Raw genomic sequence first — 10,048 nt, 5'->3', positions numbered from 1 at the left:
GATATATTATGATGTATGAAATACAATTATGTCAGTGTGCACATAGATAACATCACAAAATATGGATCCTGCTTTTCTAATTGTGTTTATGTGACTGTCTCCTGTTTGTTATGGATTACAGCAACAAGCTTGGCTCTATATACAAGGTATAACCTAACATTTATACCAGCAGCAGGTTGCCAACCTAGACAGCATATGGTTGTAAGTAACAACTTTAGAAATAGGCTACAGTCTACATCATTTAAAGTGCATCATTTACACTTTACAAGCTGCAGAATTGTTGCCGTCATTTCCAAATGCCTGCAGACAAATGATGCATCCATCTCAGACTTTATATTAACTTTTGATTATTCTAGAAATAAACATGTAAGACGACACACACACACACACACACACACACACATTCAACCAAATGAGTCCCACAAAGTGTGAGTGGAGTCTTTGCACTGTCTGGGCTGGTTGGCATCGTTAGCACAGGCCTATTTTGGCGGGGTGCATATGGGAGAGGCCAAATGTTTCCCTGGTAACAGCCAACTGCATTCACTCGACAACACACACTCACACATATGCACACTTTGTAAATGAGGAAAATTCATCAAGGGACCTTCCTTGAATACATGCACAAACACACACTGACACAACAGCATAAAGTAATCCCTTCATCCTGACACACTCATAAGCGCACATGCAAACACACACACACACACACACACACCCCCGCTGACATCCCTTGTGCAGAGTGTGATGTGTGATCAACTGTCCACAACAGTGCTAATGAGTTGCTATTGTAAGATGCAGCTGGGTGACCTGTCCCTGACTCTGCCACACAGCTACAGGCGGGTTTATCTAATACACACGGTTAAAACAAGAACATGACGACAATAAGCTATTTTAATATTCTTTGTTACATTACAGGACGCATTGATCGCATCTACAAAGTTAATGTTTTTTTTAGCTGGTGGCTGTATCACCTCAGTCTGAGCCAAACAGAGCCTCTGCTGATAGGCTACAGGGTTTGTTTTATTAGGCTGAAGGCAGAGAAAAGCGGGGCTGAAAAGTAAAATAGTAAGTTCTGCCTGTTATCTGTGTCTTTTTAACCATCAAAAGAAAAAGAAAGGGGAAAAAAAATAGTTGCTCATATCAATGTTCGTGGATTACACATGGTTTTCATCAGCAGCATTCTCCCTATTTGTATTGGTATGCTGGCAGGTATGAGTCAGAGTAGGAGCTTATCTTACCCACCTCAGTGGCAGCACTGAAGTAATCAAACTTACTTCACAGTCAAATTCCACTTTTGGCAGCCGTATAATTCATTACTTCTACTATCACTAGAAAATAAATCACCCTCTCTAAAGTTGAACAAGAGAAAAAAGTGCTCTGTGTTATTTCTGGATGACAGGTGGTTTGGTCTGGAAGACTGTTGTTTACCTTAACTCCTTTAAGCGACACAACATGTGGTGTATCGTAACATGAAAAACTGCCAAATAAAATCCTTTCATCATTTAAAACCTTACTCTATTAGATGATAATATTTATCATTATTATAGTTATATTACACAAATGAGAAACATCTGGAGAAAATACTCGGTGCATGGGGACATTTGTTTTTAAGGATCCCATTTATGTCTGTGTTGATATCCATTAGAAGATATATTGTGCTTTTAACTATACCAAAAACCATCTCAGTTACCCCTCAGGCTCAGAGGCTCTCTTCTGATTGGCTGACAGATTCCGAGTGAATAAAAGTATATCAGATTTTAGTTAAAAGCCAAAGAAACCAAATCCTCCATGGTTGGATGGTACGTTGGAAATAACTGACTGTTGTGTTGTGGTGACTGTTTGTGACATCATGAAGTTACATAAGTCACCTGAGACTTTAGAAATTTCACAGTTATTAACATATAACCTAGACCTGCTTTACAGTATAATCAAATGGAAATCTCACTTTATACAATATGAGGCAGCTATTTTTATATTTTATTTTAGCCTACATATACTGTATCTAAATCATACATCTCATCCAACAATCCAAGTCACTGCTTTCCCACAGCAGTGTTTTGTGATCTGTTGCCACTACCAGCCGAATAACAGTATTTGTCAGTGGCAGTGAACAAATATATAAATAAAATTACAGAAATATGCTTAATGTCTGTTTGTAAGCACACAAAGAGCTGAGTGAATGTAAGGAACAGCAGCAGACAGTAGTATCACATGTCAAAGTCCAGCACCTTGGTGATTAATTCACAGAGCATTTCTATATTAACAGGTGACTTCTACCTTATCCTCTGGGACACAAGAGTCATAACTCATGTGGCCGCTGATGCTGTTGTTTTCCTCAGGAGGACAGTCTCCACCAACAGTTATCAGCTCACTGCATGCATAATGATGTTGTGGGTTATTTTTGCTCTTTGAATCGTGTGGGCCCCAGCAGAGGCTAAACTGACCATTACCTCCTCTGTGTGAACAGGTTTCTATCACATGGTGTGATTTCTATGCATAATAATATGCCAGACTCTACCTTGTGAACTTCATATCACCCACACTGTGCCGGTTATTTATTTGTGCTGGTGTTCAAATTACTCACAATAACCTTTGGGTGTATCTGTCAATTTCAACTCCAAACTTAATGCTCCTCTGCGAAGCATTCAAACAGCTTGAGGCTGAAAAAAAAAAAAAAAAAAACTCAAACCAACAAATGATTAGATGGAATTTCTGGGATGATTACCAGCAGTCGTCAAATTTGTCTACATCCATTTGTTTTCTGTCATGTCTTGTTGGTTCCCATGCTGTTGTAATGTCCCAGGGCAGGCTCCAAAATGGCCGCTGAGCTGCAACATGCTAATGAGGTGGAAAAGCCAATATTTCAGGATCCATAGCTGAAGGCTGTAGAGGCTGCAGTTCTTTAATTTGGAGCGTCAACATCAAACTAGAGGTATGTACTATGAGAGAATACTGAATAAAGTCAACAACTGCTGTGTTTTTTGATGTTCCTATACTTTCACCTATAGCTGCCAATTATGATCACTTGTATTTTCAGCCTTAATTAATTTCTCATTCTACGTATCACTTTATCTTTGCAGGCATTGTTTTGTTGTTTTGTTCCGCATCTGCTCTATCAGTCATGCTAACAGTATAGTACTTTGAGATCTCACTACCGAAGCCTGACAGGGCCCCAGACATAAGCAGTCAGATGCTTAGACATACTGTACTGTAATCAGTGTCAGTATTTCTGAAAAATCTGCTGATGAGTTTTCAGAATTTTTACTTGCAACATATTTAACTAATCTGCTAATATCATATCTACAAAACATTCACAGTCAACATCCTGTGTTTCATTGGTTCTTTGCATTATTCACATGTGCTTACAGAAACTAGGCTACCTACAATGCAGCTGAACTGCCAACAGAGATTGTAGCTTGATTTATCTGACGTGCACCTCCAAAATATTATAACTTTGCACTGAGGCAACGTAGACCACAAGGGCTGTGATGGTTCACTCAGAACGTCATTTCAGGCTTTCCTGCTTTCTTCTTCAAGCTATACCAATATTTTGTGTTGTTATGATTGGATGTTATTACATGTTTGACCGCTAGGCGGCAGTACTGGTTTGTAGTCAGCTTACCGTACCATATAACAGGGTAGAGCAAGACTGCATGGAGCCACATGTATGTTGTTGAGAACGTGAGACATTAAACTAAGTTACTTGCTATCAACACGGCCTCATCCTTGGAACACGAACATGACAGTAGCATTTGTTGTTACACATCAACCATCTCCAACTCCAAAAACACTCTTTCCACTTAGGTTGCCATTGTTCATTGTGCCCAGAACAACAAAGCAGGAAGATAAACAAAGTTTTGCAAATGAAATGAATATTGAATTGCAAAGCAACAATGTTCCCTCAACGCAGAACTTTGAACGGTGCACCACGGCGTCAAGGCACGGGCGTGGAGTTGACGCAGAGACCAAGTGGGCTAATCTGAAAAACTTAAGCAAGTATCCAACATTTTAAACATATTTATAAGTCTGAAAAGCTGGAAAAGCAGGAACTATGCATGTTTGGTCGATTTTCTGCTGTTTTGCTAACCCTCCACTTGGCCACGTAACATTGGTTCACAACAAAGCCGGCAAAAAATCAATCCATGGAGCGGTGGATAACGTTATATAATAACATATACATATACTATGTGTGTGTATTTGTGTAGTCTTAACTGTCATAAACAAAAGACTGCAAGTTACAGAGTGTTTGTGTCGCGGTGTGCAGAGACGAGAGCTGGGACACCGGGGCAGCAGCCAGGTACTACTGTACATGATGTTGAAAGCCATGAGATGCAAGGTGGAAGGCAGAGAGCCTCCATTCTCACTCGTAATAAGTCATGTAGTTAACTATCACAATTACTCTGGAGCTTTTTTAATTAAGGTAAAAATGTAGCATAGCCACAGGAAAAATTCTGCTTAGCTCCTCTTTAAGGAAAAACATATCACCATAGGGGATAGAGTTGTCCAGTAAAGGAGGCGAGAATTAATGTACTTACTATTTTATCTCTGTTTAGTTCATATTCTGTTTTCAGTCACGATGCAAATTAATTTAAAAAATGATTAGTTGTCCATTCATATTTTTGGGTAATCAGAAACCTTGAGTCGGCTCTGTGTACAGCACGTAGCAGAAGCTGCAGCCCAGGAACAGCTTGAATCATTAGTCTGAGAATTAATTTAGATCAGTGATGAGGCAGATACGTCAGAGCGGATAATGCTCATCCTGTGGCCAATCGCTTGTCCTCTGTGGTCACAGCGTGGGTCAAAACCATGTTATTGTACACGCATGGCAATGAGCCGGCAACATAATCATTTTAAACCATTTGTGTTATGTGCAAAATTCAGAACAGGGCGTGATAGTATCATCTATAAGCAGGTCCCCGGGCTCATTTTAATAAAACGGCCCCAGCAGCGGGTTTTTAACATGACTCACCAGCAGCCCTTATTAGCTCAGTGATACAGGCTGGATGATGCTCATATTCAGTCATCTAGCGCTACAAATGCTCATTTTTGACCCCACCAAAATAACCTTTGACAACGTGCTCCAAACATGCTTTGTGATCATCAATGTCCATTTACATATTGATCTTCCTCCCTGAAGGTTGTTAAACAGGGCCTGCAGCTGCGGGACGACCAATTTCGATATAATGATTTTCAAGTCACCAGTTTTCCCATTAAGTTGCCTATTCTCTGCAGAGCAGGAACCATCGCCAGAAGGGTTTTATTCCCTCCCTGGTATAAAATCAACGAGCAAGAACCTGCTCTACTTTTTGACCACGTGCATTAAAATGTGCATCAGAGAACAGTACTGTAGGTATTTCAGTTTTATCCCATAAATGAATACGCACTAGAGGTTATGTAGATTTGTACGTTGCACAACATGGATATAAACATAAAAAAAGGGGGAAATTCTTGGCGTTCAGAAGATTTTGTGTTATAATTTGGGGATTTGGGGGAAAGAAAAATAACTGCACAACTTGGACTCTTGCTTTTATGCTCTCCTTCTTCATCTCTAGCTCCAGATGAGTCATTCCCGCTGCACTCAACTCATCAATATTACAAAACCCTCCCTCCTCGTGCCAGTGGGTCCATGCCGCATTACTAATTTAACTTTTATTTTTCTGTTTTCTCTGCCTACCTCACCTCTGCCTTGCTGAGATGAGTCGGAGAGGTACGAAGGAGCATAGTGATGAGCCCGTGGTCCCTGCGAGCTATAGGAGATCTAGACCTTGCTGTCGAGCCATTGATTTAGTGAGGCTCCTGAGCTGTCTGCCTGTTGGAAGGAAAGCCGGTTCACATGTAAGACAGCCATGCAGGGCATTAGAATTAAGGTAAAAGATGCATCGCTGAATTAGTAAACAGTAAACAGCAGTATGCGTGTGGATTCTGTCCTTGACTCTATTATTAATCAGCATCCTCAGAGTTGTGGAATTTATCACTGTAACAACCACAAAGGTCATCTCTGCCTCGCTCTTCTGTGATTGGACGTGCTGAATTTTGCATCCTTGACTTGTCATGAAGAGCAGTGAGCTGGGGCGGTATTTCAAGGCATTGAGACGATCAAAACAGTTACAGTCCAATGGTTGAGTATTAATATTGATCACTGTGGCTAGTTTGTATTGATCAGATGGGTTGTGTGATTTCTTTTTTTTTAATTGAAAACTCAGCAAAAGCAATACTTTTGACAGCATTAATGAATAATTTGTATGTTTGCAATATACAGTATGTGTGTGTGAATGTTATGTAACCAGTGTAGCCTTGGTGTATTCTCTTCTATTAACTAGCCCCGGGCATTTAGCCAAGTCTAATCCTCAGTTTGGTGCCCTCATAGATTGGGAGTGAACAGCTGTATCAAGTGCTCTTCATTCATCATGAATTATACATGTATAATTGATAGTCAAGCATATACGTATTGTCTGCACAGCCTATAATGTAGGTATCTCCCCTATGTGCTATTTCTCTGTCGCTGGATGCTGAGATGATGAGAGAGTTGTGTTTAATATTCTGAACTCACACAATTTAGCTCTTTTTTCCACTTACTGGTTGTATTATAATTTTGTATTCAGTTCCTAGTGCTAGTTGACTGCTGGAAGGGATTAGACAGGAGTTTTCATTACTGTTTAAAAAGTCCTGAAATCAAAATGTTTCTCAACAGTATTTTTATAGGCAAAATGTACTTTTTAAATTTTCAAGTAAAATTACTTATGGTGAACAAGTGAAACATTTCGGGGTCTTTCTCTGCCTCCCCATTTCCTGTCTCTCTGCACTATCTAATATTAAATAGTTATATCTTCCGACGGCAATCACTTATATAGAGTGTTTGGTCTGAAACACGGGTCTGTCAGTCACTCTGCTCTGCTGTAAGCCGAGGAGAAAACTTTCCTTGTATCCTACAACCTTTATCCAATGAGGAGAGAGAACGGCATAAAGGGGCGGTCCTCTCTGTGTGTGCAGCCAAGGGATGCGCGTGAATGTGGTGACGTAGGGACGAGGGTGGGGACTGCTAACTCCATCGGCTGACAGAAAGTTAGCCAAAACGACCGGATCTCTTACTTCTGCTTTAAAAAAAAAGGTGAAAAATGTCAAATATTATTATATTCTAGGCTAATTATTAAGGATTCTTCCTAGTTCCTATAAAGCCAATGCCTTTTCTGAGGTTGATTTTATGTGTGTGTGTGTGTGTGTGTGTGTGGTGTGTGTGTACGACAGTGTTTCATTTCTGTCTGTTTGCATTTGACCCTATTGGAATATTTGTCTGTGTGTTTATTATAAGAGAATTGCCTTTCTGAGGACTCATCAAACTTTGTTTTATGTGTCTTGTGAATGGGTTTGGCAAATTGCCTGGATAGTGCCCCATATAATACTACAGTGAGGTAACCCTCATGCTCGATTTCACCTACATTTAGGAAATTGGAGACGTACTGTAACATGCCAAGATTTTACGGAAAAGCCCCTGGAAGCTAAACCATAAAATCAACAGGAAGTCAGCCATTTAGAATGTACTGTGTCATGTTTTGGCACAATTACAAAGTTTCACTATGGAACAGGTAGTTGTAACTGACATTATCCAGTCTGCTCCGAACCGTCAAGGCCTGATGAACAGGAACATAGTACATGTTGGCTGTGTCAAGTCGCCTCCTTCCACTGCAAGTAAAAGAAGGCATGAGGAATGCAAAGCATTCACAGTTTCATTCACCCGAGCAGAGCCTGGCTGTGCACATTGACTTGGAGAGCCATAGTCATTTTATAAAGCAGATAATTCTACTCCTGTAATTACTTGCGGTCAGATATCTCAAAATGCTTTATTAGGAGTGGAGCTTTCTCATCTATCTCATTTGTTTATGGGTACAAATTTCCAGTACAAATTGTGTAGCCGAGGAGGATGTTAAGGATAGTCATTCATCATCATCAGCTCAGTGCGAGGGCTCGCTCACTACCACTCTCTGCTTTAATTCATTAGTTGGCGGAGTCCAGCTGTGATGATATAAAAAATATTGTCATCTGAGCTTTAATCATAAAGTACTGAAGAGTTTCTAAAGTTCCTGATTAGTTCTGATGTAATATAATAGTTGATATTCATTATCATTTTGCATACATTCCTATACGTCTTTATACAGTACAGTATATTGATAACTCCCTAATGACAATATGATATCATCATGATTGCTCAGGTCTACAGAACAGAAGCTTTTAGTCATATTACGTTTTTTTTATGTTTTATATGTACAATCTTATATATTTTAAAGTAACTAACCATAACTTGAAGAGTACTATAGTTACCTCTGATATACAGTATATCTACCACAGTACATGTTCCTAAACTCTTTCTGTAAAGGATAAAGGAAAGTTTAACCAGCTCAATTTCTATATGATGAAGTAGCTTTGTTTAGTATTGTCTCATTTTTATTCAGTGCACCACATTTTAAATTCAAAATTGTCAGAAATGGAAATTGAAGTAAACCAAGGAGCCAAGTGTTGTCATCCACCACATGAGAGGAATGCTTTCAAAGTCAGGACGCCACAGACATTCACAGTGAAAGGCCTCATTATAGCGAGCAACTTTCATCACAATGGGGGCGATGGGAGATGCTCTCACAAATGGAGATCCTATTTGCAGCTTTATGCACAGTCACTCGCCTTCATCTTCATCTCGGCACCAAAGACAGCGTTATGCTGCTTCATTACCGGAGAGCAAAAACACAGAAGCTTTTCACCTTGGTCTAGATAGAAAGACCTTGAACCATCTGCCAATTTCATGATTAGGTTGTGATGCACTGACTGCTGTGGGGGTGGATGGCACTCTTCTATAGAGTGGCTTTTTTTCTATGGGAATGTAATTCCCTGGGATAAAATTGGCTTGAGGGACACGGAATATGAACAGTTTTATTCAGCACAGCAGACAATGACCTGTAAAACTTGACCTACACTAAGAGGATTTTATTCCTTTAATTTCTGATGGTCAAATATCTCCAGAAAAAGGTTAACTACAAGTTAAGTGTATTCATCTGGCCTATTTCATTATGGTTATTATTACAACTTTGAAGCACAAATTGTGTTGCTCAGGAGAATATCCATTCATCATCATGAGTTCAGCCACAGCGTCCCTGCCCTCCCACATTCATTGGGTCCTCCTGTGTTGATCTTACAGGTGAGAACATCCTCTCCTCACAGCCAAAGGAGATTAAATGGAAGCATTAGAGTGTGCAGTCAAAGCATTAGCCTGAGTTGCTAGGTGCATTAAAACTAGCCGTCTCAGTCTGGCCAGACTTCAGCGTTGAAGTCTGTGAAATCAAGGCCAGAGCAATTACACCTCACCGTGAAACAGGAGCCTCTGAAGCCGTTTGAGATTCTGACTCATCCCACGGAGCATTATGTATTCACTGCTTCTCTTAATTGGTTGTAGCATTTTGACAAGGACCTGTTTTTTTTTTTTTTAAACACAGCAGTATTGTGTTTCACACAGTCACGACTCGCTACAGGAAGTGCTTGCATATTTAAAACAAGTTGTGTGAAATGGCTTCCAGCTGTGTTTTTAACTGGGATTACAAAAAAAGAAAGTCAGAAATAGCTGTTGTATAATCCCTCTGTCTGAACACAGGTGATATCAGCTGCAGCGGGATTAATCGTCACACAGCAGACAGGTGCTGGGGAAACCTGGCTCCCTCCCTACTGACAAAATCATCTGGTCAGTGAAGTTTCAAATCTGCACTTTCATTATTATATCATTATATCATAATTATTCAACTTTGGTTAAAGGGATAGTTCACCCAAAATTCAAATTTCACTCATTATCTACTCACCCTCATGTCGACTAAGGGCTGGGAGAATGGACGTCATATGGACATGCAGTGCTGCATGGAGCCCCGCTGTAACTCAGAGAAGGCACGGAGGACTCTGAAACTTCTCCCAGCCCTTAGTCGGCATGAGGGTGAGTAGATATGAGTGAAATTTGAATTTTGGGTGAACTATTCCTTTAAACTTGGTTTTCCAATACTCATGCTAACAAATTGGT

Source organism: Trachurus trachurus (genome assembly GCF_905171665.1).
Source record: "Trachurus trachurus genome assembly, chromosome: 11".
Lineage (NCBI taxonomy): Eukaryota > Metazoa > Chordata > Actinopteri > Carangiformes > Carangidae > Trachurus > Trachurus trachurus.
The sequence above is the reverse complement of the archived record's forward strand: the minus strand, read 5'-3'. Positions refer to the sequence as shown.